Here is a 13,431-nt window from a genome sequence, read left to right on the forward strand (position 1 = left end):
GCAAATTAGGCTCTCCTGAGCATGACCAGGACGCTGCACCTATGAACTCTTAACATATGGCCTATATAGGACCACACTAGTAGACAGGCCAACACGGATAAGCCAACCGTTTTAGAATGATCTAAAATTCTTAGCTCCACCCTTAAGCTGAAGAGCTACTGAGGGAAGGATAGTTGGTTGTCTTCAGGAACAAAGCCCTGGTAGGTTGCCTGAGATTCATTATAGACTGGCAATATTAATTGGACTCAATAGGCTGTGTGTGCATGCATGAGAGAGAGAGAGAGAGAGAGAGAGAGAGAGAGAGAGAGAGAGAGAGAGAGATCATAGAAGATGCTGAATGAATCTGAGGGGGGACATGGAGGAGAGGGACATTGGAAAACTGGAAGTGGAGCGGGAGGAGTAGAAATGATGTAGACACAGTGCACTCACATATAAATCTCTCAAAAATAATAAATAACAATAATTGAGCCAGGCGTGATGATGCACGCCTTTAATCTCAGAACTCAGAAGGCAGAGGCAGGAAGATCTCTCTGAGTTCGAGGCCAGCTGGGTCTACATAGTAAGAGCCTCACTCACAAATAAATAAACATTCCTTAAAGTAATGGCAACAACACTGTATACTGTCATTGCTCTTGGGGCATCATGCAGTCTCTTAGGGAGCAAGCGGAAAGTGTTCCCTTTGAACTACTGCTCTGTCAGCCAAGCAGCCTATTCTGTGGCATGTGTGTCGCATGGTTAGGGATGGACACAGCCTGGCCCTGGTTCTCAGAGCTTTAAAACCTAGTGAAGACTATACAACACACATGTAAGCATGTAAAGAACATGGATGTACAAGCATTGGGACAGTGTAGCTAATATTGGAGTCAAATGAGTTGGGATAGTGTAGGCTCATTGGAGTCAAATGAGTTGGGATAGTGTAGCTAATACTGGAGTCAGATGAGTTACTGTCAATAACAAAAGCCCTAAGCAGTGAAGGTCAGGAGACTCAAGGAAGACTTACAGGCATTCTTTCTCACTTTACAGGAAAGGACATGGAGGCCAGGAAAGGCTAAGTCTAGGACTGGGCAGCCACAGAAGACACGGGCGAACACTGTTTACAGCACCCAGCTGCCAGCCATTTTAGAGTACTCTAACACTCGTAATTAATCTGTGCAGAAGGAGTCCTTTAGGGAACTCACATTTATAATCTTCAATACTCAGCGACATGTCCCCCAAATCAGCTAAAACTGAAAGAGCCACAATCAAATGACTCTACTACATACACCTGTTTTGATCTCTGTGACATCAAATGCCAGGTTGCTAAAGACACAACACTCTTCAGCCAGTGGTTTGGACAGAAAAACACGCTGTGCCTGACTCAGTGGCAACACGGAAGAGTCCTTTTTGCCTCTTCGGGTGACTCATTCCCTTGTCAGATTTTAGAGCCCCCGAGTTAGGATAAAACACCCTAAGACCCCCAGGAAGCTACACCCCTGTGGAGAAGGGATTTCTAAGGCCCAGCATCAAATTGCCTTTGATTTTTCCCTTGAGTTTATTTCTGTCACCACGAAGCAGGTAATGCATTTCAGCTTTTAAACCATGAAGAGATCTTTCTTTTTCAGAAAAAAAAAATAGCTCTCACAGCTTTAATCTTATATTTCCAAGCGCATTGAGATAAATGTTGTAAAACTATCAATTCTGTCAAAACCTGGCAAAGAGAAAACAAGACACCATACAATCTTAATGTCCAAACTGACTGGTGATTATCAGGGATTAAATGTTCAGGAATTCCAAATCTTTTTTGATTTGAGATGTCTAGATAACTTTTGTTTTTCCATAATTGTGTGAGGTTTCTACATAGTATTTAAGAATCAATTATATTGCAATTGATGTAATTAACTCTAATAATCCATTAAAAGTCGGTAGGAGGGCTATTCAAGTCAACAGAAAAGGAGGAGTGGATTATGAAGGTGTTATTAACCTACACAGAATTTTACCAGACATTTTCTTTTCTTACATAATAAATACACAGTGTTAGGAAGGCTGTCATTATAATTTAGTATGAACAATAGTCCATCACTTCTTTTCCTATGCAACCCTTAACTAATTCCATGCACCATGCACAAGTTAAATGAAGCCTTTTCTAATCAGGGTGCAGTTGTATCAATCATCTCTTACTCCATGATGAACGATGGGGCCCCTGCTCAGCTGAGTGGAAGAGAAGTGTGGCCCAGCAGAAATGTCAGGCCCACCTTCTCTTTGAATTGACAACTTTCTGTTTCTGATGCCTGTCTGCATTTTAGCAAGCCATCAAAGAGAAAGTTTGGGAGAAGAGAAAGCCGTGCTTACGCTTGATGCGCGCTAACTTGTCATGGAAAGTAAGACCACACACGCGTCCTCTTGACCCCTGAGCCAGCCATCTTTGGAGTCAAGTGAAGTCCACCTTACCCACTCCCGGTGCCTCCCACTCTTGCGCCCTCCCAGTTCAAGGGGCTCCTTTTGTTCTAGCTATATGAACCAGAAAGACACCTCAGACAGCCAACCTCAGGAGATGGTCACATCACTGGGTCTCCAGAGCACAGGGTGTGTTTCAAGGCCACAGCATAATTTCCCTCCAGTTTCCATTACTCCTGGAAAAACTCAATGGGAAAACAAATCAGGAGTTTGGGGCTTTAAAAGAAAGGTCACAGCTGAGTGTGGGGGTGCTGTCATCCCAGGGGCTCACGAGGTTGAGACATGAGGATAGCATGTTCTTCCCAGGGTACAGAACAATTTAAAGGCTGACTTGGGTTTGTAACTTAACAAGATCCTATCTCAAATGTTTAAAATATGGAGGGTAAGCTGTGACTGACTGCTAGAACAACCGCCTAACAAGTCCAAGGCCCTACATCCAATCCCCAGCTCCTCAAAAACAAACAATAATTAATTTATTAATGAATTGCAGGTCAACAAGCAGACTGTCCTTCTCTGAATGGATTCTCATAATTCATCCTTTCCCACAGGGCCTTTGACACTTTGAAAATGGACAAGTGTTGTTCTAAATCTCCTGTCTCTGCATGAAAGAACAAGTTGCTGGTGGCCTCGGCCATTTACCGACCATCACCTTTCCTAGGAACACAGACTGTTATGGCCTCAGCTAACTTTGTGTAGGTGTCACAAAGGGCAACTAGCTGTACCTGGCAACAACACAGAGCCACAGGGCCTATGGTAGAGAGGACACTGCGCCTGGACAGGAGCATGGGGTATGAGCCAAGGACCTTCATTCCTTTGTAAACCAGATGGGGAAAGACCCCCGGCTTCAGTGAGTTGCATTCACCTAGAATGACATCAAAGAGAGATGTGAAATGTGCTTTGTAAAGCACACAACCCTCTGCAGATCCAAGCGTTTGTTTGCACATGTAGCCTTGACCAAAGTCGTAGAGACTCTTCAAAGTCAGGAGAAAGGGACAAAACACAGTTCTTCAAACCTTGCAGTGCGTGGAGTCGTCTAGGGAGTTAATTCAAACCACCCTATCCATTTCCGGGGTGATTCTGATTGGAACTCCAGGCTGGGAGACACTTGGATAAGGGTTTGACTGGAAATAGGCTCCCATCCATTCATCAGATACTTGGAACACACAGAAGCCTTGGAGGACAGAAACAATTACAAGCTACGGCTGAGATGGTGAGCAACGTCAGGGCTCCATGTGGACAGAAGATAAGACGAAAGCTGTGTGCAGACGCAGGACCCGCAGCCCACAGTCACAGTCTTCCTGCTTCCCTTTGGAGCGAGAAGCCAGACAAGACTCTACTCTCCCTAGAGGGAAACTCTGGTTCCTAGCAGTGGTTAAAGCACCTGTGTGAGCGCCTCTATTCCCAAAGTGTGAGCCTCATGCCCAGGCCCTGAGGACCAATGTGGGTCATAGGAGTCTGGATCAGGCATCAGGAGAGTGTGGACTCTGCCTCTGTCTGAGAAAAGCAGGCATCTTGGAGAGTTCAGCTCAGACATGGAAAGAACAAAGGCCTCTTTGCATTCCAGAGAGTATCTGGTCTATGAGGCACCCAGGAAGCCTGAATGAGACAACTCCAGATGTGAGCAGCTGTGTGAGAAGAACAGGAGACTTAGCCTCGGAAGGTTTCACTTTGAGTCTCCTCCCCAAGGTCAGGCCCCAAGGACTCCCATCTGGAGTCCCAGCAGCGTCTTGGAGCAGAGGAAGAATGCCACCTCCTCTTTTTTCTGACACCCTACTGTCCCTTTGTATGGGTCCCAAGAACGATGACTAAAAGGCCTGGTCCAAGAGTCAGGAGGCCTGGCTTGTCATTCTGCCCCTGCCAGTAATGAACTACAAAACCATGTCTCCTTCTGTGTCATATCCGTTTCCAAAGAGGAACACCCAGGAGACTGCCATTCTCCCCAGGTACTTCACAGGGCTGACATGAGGACTCCATGGAATCCTTTGAAAAGGCAGAAGAGTATCTCTAAAATCAAGACATGAACGTGACACCTCTGAGCAAAATGCTGACCTCTGGACTGTGCCATCTGATCATGAGCCTGTGCCCCAGCTCACCGGAGAACGTTCTATCTGCTGCTCTGGTCTCCTGGTGGTGAGAAGTCACCACCACGGTGTCCTTTGCGGATAAAGACCTGTAGACGAGGCTGCTGTGCCTGTCTGCATCCCTTTGGCAGATGTGAACTCTCTCTCCAGGCCTACAGAAGCTAAAAATGCTGTGGCTTTGCCCAGCGATCTCTTACCATCCCCCCCCCCCAAGCCTCAGCCTGCTTGCCCAGATCTGGAGGTACCTGAGTCATCTGACCCCAACCCATTCATGTGACATCTTTGTTCGCTGTTACATTGACTTGAGAGAGGAAAAAAATACCTCAACCAGGAAATATATCTTGTAGAGGTATTTCATCCTCCCGTCACGTGGTGCTGGAATATCGCTTTAAAGAACATTCTTGTGGCGTTTCCAGGTCTTTCCCTTTAGTTCTGCCACGGGAGGAGCTGGTCCGAGGGGAAACTGCTCCCCAGCAGAGCCGATCTTCAAAGGGACTTCTTCGGGCAGGAAGAGGGAATGTCTGATATTGTGGCTGAATAAACAGACTCATCAAGCTCAGAGCCAGCTTGGAAAGCTAGGCCCTCTGAGTCTGCCGTCTGCCAGCCCCGCACGGCGCATGGCTACGGCTCTATCTGTAAGGCCCTTGTGTCTCCCTCTCCCACTCTACAGTCTTCTTCACCAAATGCCGTAGCGTAGCTGATTGTGCAATGATCACTTTCCTTACTATTTGTAGGCTACCCTAACATAATAGGCTCTGCACATCTCAACGAGGCAGATCACACTGTCTTGCAATCTCTTCCACAGCCCACAGTCATCAGCCTCCCACAACTGTAAAGGGAGATTAGCCTGGGACAGTGATACACACTCAAGATTCACGTTCCAAGGACACTGAGACAGAAGGGTCACCAAGAGGTCAAGGTCATCCTCTGCTACTTAGTGAATTCTAAGGCAAAGACTGTTAAAACAAAGCAGATTATATGGATGGCTCATAACACACTGTATGTCAGCCCTAGGCAGATCACTGGCAGAATCCTAAGCCTTACAGGATTCCAAAGAACTCCTTTTCCGAAACAAACAACAACACCTACAAATCCACACACTCCGAAAGACAACTGTCTCCCCTGTCCCCTGAAATGGTTCAGGGTCCCGCAATCTAGCCTAAACCTTTTCAAACCATCAGTTTTTCCATTGACAAGCTGCTCCCGAGCAAAATTCCAAGCCCCAGGTCACAGCAGGGATTAGGCTTAGAGACCGGAATTTCTCTTTTCCGTCCTGGAAAATTTGGGATTTTCTTTTAGCACTAAATAAGCACCAAAAGATGCCGTGGCTATTCCGAAAACCCGGATATTAACGCATGACTTTTGTTATGTGTGCATCCACGTATACACTCCTGGACACAGACACTCCATGAATTTCCCATCTCAAAATTTCAGCCCCATCAGAATTTGTTTCTGAAATTCTGAAATTTACGTTTGCTCTAAATACCCTGATATTTATTTATTATATTTCCTTGTGGGAAATATTCTGAAAGACACACATTCTTGGGAGGGTTTAGAAAACTCTCCAGAACCTAAGTTTCAAATGAAAGTTCATTTCCTCTAATTAATTCATCCCTTATACAACTGGCTATCATGGCTGTGTTATCCTACTTCCTGGCTGAGCCCTGTCCTGTTCTAGCAGAAATAATAGGAGAAAGTCATATCTATATCTGGATAATATGGATATCTGGGATCCAAAGCAGTTTTAATTTTCTCCCAATAGCAGGCAGTTAGGTCACCCTTCAGTCAAGTATCCCCCAATCTGCCATCAACACAGCTGCTGCCTTCCTAAGTGCCAACTAGGGCCGTGAATGGTGCTTCCTGGCTATAATCCCCTCAAGAAGGACACTGAGAAAGGAGGCTTGCATTGAGTTCAAGGCCAGCCCGGGCTACAGCAAGACTGCCTCAAGTAAAATAAAATTAAAATAGAAAAACAAAAGACTATTCGGGCTCCCTAGGATGATCAACATATTCAGGGTGTCTGTTTATTAGTGGTCATCATGAGTATTGTCAAGGAATCACAAGGATCAGGTCACTGTGTCCCCCCTCACTGACCCAGCCTAACAGCCAAGCATGCACCAAGTAGTCCACGTACCTCACCATTTTATAAAGCCATATTGTGTCTAAAATATCCCAGCTCAGCCACTCCGGTACTGGCTGACAAATTCCCAGGTATTTAGAAGAGACCAATGATTAGATTTTTCGTTTTTTAACTGATTTCTGTATAGGTGGCATCATCAATCGCCCGTCAGATGAAGAACAAAGGTCGGAGACTGTTTGTAGCCAGGCATTCTCAGATGCGCCCCCTCCACCCAGCGTGGAGCAGGCTCTCCTTGTGCAACCACGGACGCAAACATCCCTTAGGCGTGGAGAGAGGGACAAGGTGGGAGGCATTGGTTTTTGCTCACCTTTGGCCAGGCTTTATTTGTTCTACAGATAAAAAAATAACTTTGGACTTCTTTATCCAGCCAGTCATCTTGCATCGGCAGTGAACTCCCTCAAAACTTTCTGTTCCCGTCAGACTCCTGAGAAAACAAAACGGAAAAAATAAAAGCACGGTTAAAATCTACTTTCTTTGGTCAACATCCTAGCATTGAGCAATTTCTTGACATCTAAAAGGGACTGTCCTGGAGTCTGACTGGAAGTGAACTCTCTATTGATCAAATGGCTGGGGCCAGGAACCACTGGAGAAGGGAAGCTGAGCTTGCAGACCCTTGTCCTATGTCACCTCCCATTTCTCCCCTCAGCCTCATCAGGACTTTTTTTCCCTTTTGAAAATAGGGATCTTTGGAGGTTTAGACCATACACTTCTACCAACAATAAAATGTTAAATTTAGTTTAATTTACAAACTGCACATTTATTAACCTGTTCTGAACACAGAGAACACAGGAACACAGGAATGTTAACGCCTGTGCTCAGGTGTGCGATTTCACACGGAACCCATACATATGGAGGATTATTGCATGGCAACTCAAAAGAAGCACGTGCCAAAATTTAAGGTGAAATTAAAATGAACACAAATGGGCTTAACGTCTTATTTCTCACACCAATGAAATGCTCGGAATTCCCCTGAGGTAGAGAGACCTTACTTCTGCATCCATCACTTTTAAAATGTGGGCATCTATCGTTCTGTCCTGTCAAGCACCGCTCCGCCCTTATAAAAACCTGTGTTTGTGGAAAGATCCGCTGCCTGTCATGACGGGTGTCTGTGAACAAGGCCGTAGCGTGGCATTCACAATTTAAGTACGAGGATAATTATGAGAAGAAAGCTGTATTTTACATTAATATCAGAAGTACCCAAAAATTCAGGGTATTGGAGCAGCGAGGGGTTGCCTAGTGGCCCTGATCTCAGACCTCCTCCTCGCCAGATGTGCTGCAGCAGCCCCGCACTCTCCAGACAGAAACATTTAGCCACCATCCAGTGGCTACAAGAGAAAAGGGAGGGTGGCTTACAGGCTAAAGGGCTTCTAGGAAGTTAACATTTGATTTCTACTCAAGGGTTATATTCCTTTAAGAATTCAGGAGGGGGACAGGGCCCTGACAGCCCCGACAGAGGCAGAAGCACGGTCCTCTGCACCCTGCCTATTCCATCCCCAAGGAAGGCCCCGATGAATTAATTCTCCTAGGTCTGCACAGAGATTCCAGGACCCTGTAGCTTTACGTTGAGGGATTAAAGACTTCCACAACACAAGAGGAAAAACAGATATTTGGGGGGCTCAAATAATGGCAAGTTCTTACATATTCAGAGATTTATGCCTGCTATAAATAAATGCAAAAACTGTCCCGGAGCATAAAATGAATAGTTATCTGATTTTCATATTTGTGATCGCAAGCTGGAGATCTTTTACAATGACAGTATTCCTTAGGAGTATGTGTATATTCAGTTCACCAGATCATCTCTAAAGGTTCAGCTTGACTTTGACCCACAAAACAAACGGAGACAGAGAGAATGGATCCAGAATTGAGACGCTTCTTCAGAAGTTTGTATGCACAGTTCTGTATGTATCCATATCAGTTGCATACATATATGTGTACTTATGTACACATTTGCATGTGAAGAGAAGTCCCTGCCGTGACCATTCATCTAAGAAAATCATGTACCTTCGAAACACTATACAGTGATTCTCCAGCAGGTACTGAATAATACAACAGAACACATAGCATGGACCGGAGAAATTACTCAGCAGTTACGAGCACCTACTACTCTTACAGAGGATCAGGTCCCAGTGCTCATTGGGGTGGCTCATAACTGCCTATACCCCAGCTCCAGGAGGATCCCTGCACTCACGTGCACAAACCCACCCACGGACACGCACATGTACATAATTAAAAATGAAATAGATAGGGACTAAAGAGATGACTCAGTAGTTAAGAGAATTTCTTGTTTATCCAGAGGACTTGGGTTTGGTTTCCAGCAACCACGTGGTGACTCACAACCCTCTATAATTCCAGTTCTAAGAGATCGGATGCTCTCTTCTGATCACTACAAGTTTTAGCCATGCATGTGGTACACACACATACGTTCTTTCTCACAAAATACTCAGACACATAAAATAAAAGAAATACGTTTTTAAAAATTAAATATTTTCAAACAGCAAACGAGCATGTACTAGCAGAGTGAAGAATTGCATATAACTAAAGTCAGATTATTGCAAATCTCCAGTTTAAAAAAAAAAGGCTTTTCAGATAAGCAAAGATGTATTCAAAATGGAAGGACTTCACACTGGCAAATCATACCCACATATACAACCCTCACAGATATGAGGAAAGAACTGGTCCTGCAGCACCAGCCATGAGGTTAGAGTTAGAAACTCACAGAAGACAAGTGATGTGATGGGCCAGAATTCAGTCTTGCCTGAAACATTCTGGCAAACAAGGAAAACTATGTTGTTGTTGTTGTTGTTGTTGTTGTTGTCCACTTAAAACATCCAAAAATATGCTTTCACCCACAGGAGACAACGCCTCAGAAGGCACAGGACTGACAGAGGTCCCGGGAATTCTACCTCTCTTGCACCTTCCCAGGCACTGACCTTTGTTTCTGAAATGTCAAGACATCTCTTAAGTCATCATGAGCCTATTCTCCCAGCCCCTCAGAGTGCCACCCTCAAATGGACAGCAACGGTGCCAAAAGTGATAAGACCTGGGAATTGCTGAGTGGCACCAACTCTTCTGTCAACACAGCTGACCTGAAATCTGACCTTGATCCCCTTCCTTTAACGGTGCAGAGGAGAGGCACACGGAGACAAACCGTTCATCAGCTGCTCCCCCAGGCAGGAGTCTCAGGTGGGAACGGATGCTGATTCTGCCTCTCTTGACTGTCTAAACTCAACATCTCCATTCATGATTGTCTCCAGCTGTTCCAAAGAACACAAAGACAGATGTGCTAGGGAGAACAGAAACTCAACAGGGAGAAGGCTGACTTTTCGGCTTCTTCAATAATCCCTGTTATGAGCCAAAGAAGCTAGTTTGAACCCCCAAATATAGCACTAATTTTCCATTCTGTCAAACCACAGTGAGCACTTCAGTGTTGCCCAAACTTTTAAGGCTTTGTTGTGGCTTGTGAATGAATCAGAGCAGCAAGGTGTTCATCGGGTGAGGGGTCAGATACATACAGATGCCTTTCCCTTGTCACTGAGAAAGTCAGAAGTAATCAGAATAGTTGGTTTGCCCATTTCATGAGCAAACACTCTTAGTGTTCATAGTTACTGCTCAGCTCTTAGTTATGAAGACTGTCTGGTGAAACACAAGCTGAGTTTAAACCTTCATGAGTCCCAATCTATGGGTAAAGCACTTCAGTACTGAGCATGGCCCCTGTCACACACGGGACATCTGTGATTGTGTCTCATTAAGATGACCATGTCAAGTATTTATTTCAAGGCACAAGCCATTCCCCTGTGTTAAGGCAGAATCTATTCCTCTAAGCCTTGGAATATGGGTTCACCAGTGTAATTCTTCACACATGGGAGAGGGAAGAAATGATCACATGACTTTCAGGGAGATATTTTAGAATTTTTGCAACATCCACCCAAATGTCTCAGGACATTGGCTCTAGAAGAAACTGATCACAATATGAAAATCTGGTGACTCAAAGACCACCAAAACACAAGGAAATCTAAGCTAACCATGTAGACAGAGAGTTCTGATTAGTCCAAGGCCAAAAATACAAATGACATTGCTCTAGCCTCAGCCACCATCTGACTATGAACACATGAGACTCCAAGTAAGAGCTGCCCAGCTGAGCTGTCAACCCAAGAACCACGAGTAATACAATACATTCCCTTATTGTCGCTACACTTAGAATACTTTATCAACAGCAATGCTGGGTAGCTGAAACAGGTTTCTATAGCTATTAAATAAGTACACAGGCCGGGAAAACAGGCTACTTAGAAAAAAAGGATCACTAAGCATATCTAATGAAATCTACCAAAGGCATTATGTAGGGGATATCAGCAGTGGTCAGGACCATTTGGAAACTGGACAGCTTTGTGGATAATTGTGGCCAAGAGGAAATCTGCTATGGAGAAAGTAACTTCTTTTTTTTGAGAGTGGAATTTTCCAAACTCACCAACCATCTCAGCAGGATTCGTTAGCTGATTGCTCAATGCTCTGATCTCCTCTTCTTTACACAGAGCAGACTCATGACTGTCCCAGCCACGATTCTAGGTACAAAGTAGACAAAACATAGCACACGAAGGAAAAGCATCGGTAGGCACAGGAAATAGGCTCCGAAGAGCTCAACCTGTTCATTTATTTTGTAAAATAGACTGTGGTCCAGGTAGCACTGTAAAACAACCAAATATAGCGGGAGATAAGCGTGGGCGGGAGTGGAAAATAGAGGCTAAATGCCGGGCACAGGCAGCTGTGACATCATAACAGCCCCCGTGATTGCACTGATATGGCCACCCCTTTATTATGACAAGCTTAATTATGACACGATCCATATCTACCAAGTCTTTGATGGTTGTAAATAAGTCTGAGTCATTCCGCCATCATTTCTACCAGAGACACAATAGCTTTAGCCTTTGGGGGTAATGAAGTAAGTAAATGCCAAGAGGATGGATTTAATCCTTGTGCCTTTTCCGTTAAAATGCAAACAAGGCCTGCCGCCCCCCCCCTTCCTGAGTATCAATTTTTTATGACTGAGTAGGTCTTCTTGGTACTCAAAGACCACACCCCTCACTTAAAGAATACTTTCCACTCTATTCCAGTCTAAACCCACAAACCCCTCATGCTCAAACAGGAATTCCATCTATTACAAGAGCACAAGATTGCGCTGAGAATCAGCTGAATAAAATGTTGACACTCGTTGACCAACTTTATAAACAAACACAGTATAAAACAAACAAAAACTATGGTTGACAGTTTCTACGGATCCAGTAAGACAGAGCATCTACAAAGCATCCACCCTTTGTCTGTGTGTGCAGACAGAACCCAGCACTCAGGGGCGTCCTCACTATGAGCAGGGTAGGAAGAAACCCAGGACTCAGGGATGTCCTCTCTATGAGCAGGGTAGGAAGAAAAGCGCCTTTCACTGAGATCTAACTTACTTGCTTTTTCTTGGCTTCTTTTAATTCTTCCATGTTAATGAAACCAATTCAAAATAATTTATTGTGTGGCATGGGGACAAGGGGTTCATGAAGATCTGTTCTCGAGAAATTTTCAAGAAAATTTGAGTTACGAAGGGCTACCCTGTTGGATGTCTCACCAGAAGGACTAAGAACAGTGAGTGTTTGACCCTCTTTTGTTGAGAGACAGCACGTACCTTCAGGGTACCTCCTGGACTGGAAGATTGCTTCGGTGGTTCAGAGCACTGGTTGATCATTCAGAGGACTGGAGTTTGATTCCCACACCCACAAGGCAGCTCACAAACATATGTAACTACAGTCCCAAGAAATCTAACAGCCTCTTCTGGCCACTTTGGGTACTGCATGCCCATTGTACATGGACATAGAATTCTAAACATAAAATAGGAATAAATAAAATCAACCTCTTTCTTAAAGGTCTGGATAGTCCATGTGACTCCCAGCTTCACTGCATGTGATTCCCCATCCTCCATTCCTGTTGCTGGCCCTCCACTCTCCTGTCATCTGTTCCTCCAGCTTGAAAAGATAGGTAGGTGATGGATGGGTAGGTTATAGATTGATGGATGGATGATAGATAAACCTATCAATCAGTAGATAGATGACAGATAGATAGATAGATGATAGATAGATAGATAGATAGATAGATAATTTAAAATAGACAAATTTTAAATCTTCTCAGTAATACAAAGATTTCTAAGAGATGATCTGAATATTAAAAGTTTTTAAAAGGTAATAAAAATAAATTCTTTAGCAAGGTATGGCAACACATGCCTATAAATCTCAATATCCAGGACCCCCTTTTATGGAGAATTCTGCATTCAAGGCCTCTAATCTGCATAACATGGTCAACCTCAACGACATGGTAAACACTGATAAAGAGGAGGAGGAAGGAAGGGAGGGAGGGAAAAAAACTCCTTTATAATGACCTTTCTATTAGAGTGGTGTGTGTGTGTGCGTGTGTGTGTGCGTGCGTGCACATTGGCATGTAAATAATGGAATAATGGTCTGTTTGTGCCATGGCGTATATGTGGGTGTCAGAGCTGGTTCAAGTGTTTTTGGAGATGCCTGTCTCCACCTCTCGTCTCCTGTAGATGTCTGACTATTACAGACACTTGTGCTGTGGTGTCCCCAGCTTTTATGTGGCTGCTAGGGGTACAAACCTAGGTTTCCAGATTTGAGCAATAAACACTTTACCCACAATGTCATCTCCCTAGCCCATGACCTCCCTTTGTTTAAGGTCAAATAAACCCACCCTTATTGTGGCCCAAATTCCCTTGGCACCTGTTTCCCTCTG

The 13,431-nt window shown here is 44.5% G+C and overlaps 1 long non-coding RNA gene across 4 annotated transcripts in view; it reads right to left on the reverse strand.

Moving 5' to 3' along the window:
* LOC125403825 (uncharacterized) overlaps positions 1 to 13,431 on the reverse strand; it is a 99,050-nt gene that overhangs the window by 62,681 nt on the left and 22,938 nt on the right. For 2 of the 4 annotated variants that reach the window (XR_007233079.3, XR_007233076.3), the window contains exons 3-4: positions 11,120 to 11,213; positions 6,962 to 7,078 (exon numbers count right to left, since the gene is read on the reverse strand). This is a non-coding gene — a long non-coding RNA (uncharacterized LOC125403825). The remainder of the gene's footprint in view (positions 1 to 6,961; positions 7,079 to 11,119; positions 11,214 to 13,431) is intronic. The other 2 variants (XR_007233082.3, XR_007233083.3) reach the window with 1 other exon arrangement.

The sequence above is a fragment of the Myodes glareolus genome, chromosome 5, assembly GCF_982192425.1.
Source record: "Myodes glareolus chromosome 5, mMyoGla1.1, whole genome shotgun sequence".
NCBI lineage: Eukaryota > Metazoa > Chordata > Mammalia > Rodentia > Cricetidae > Myodes > Myodes glareolus.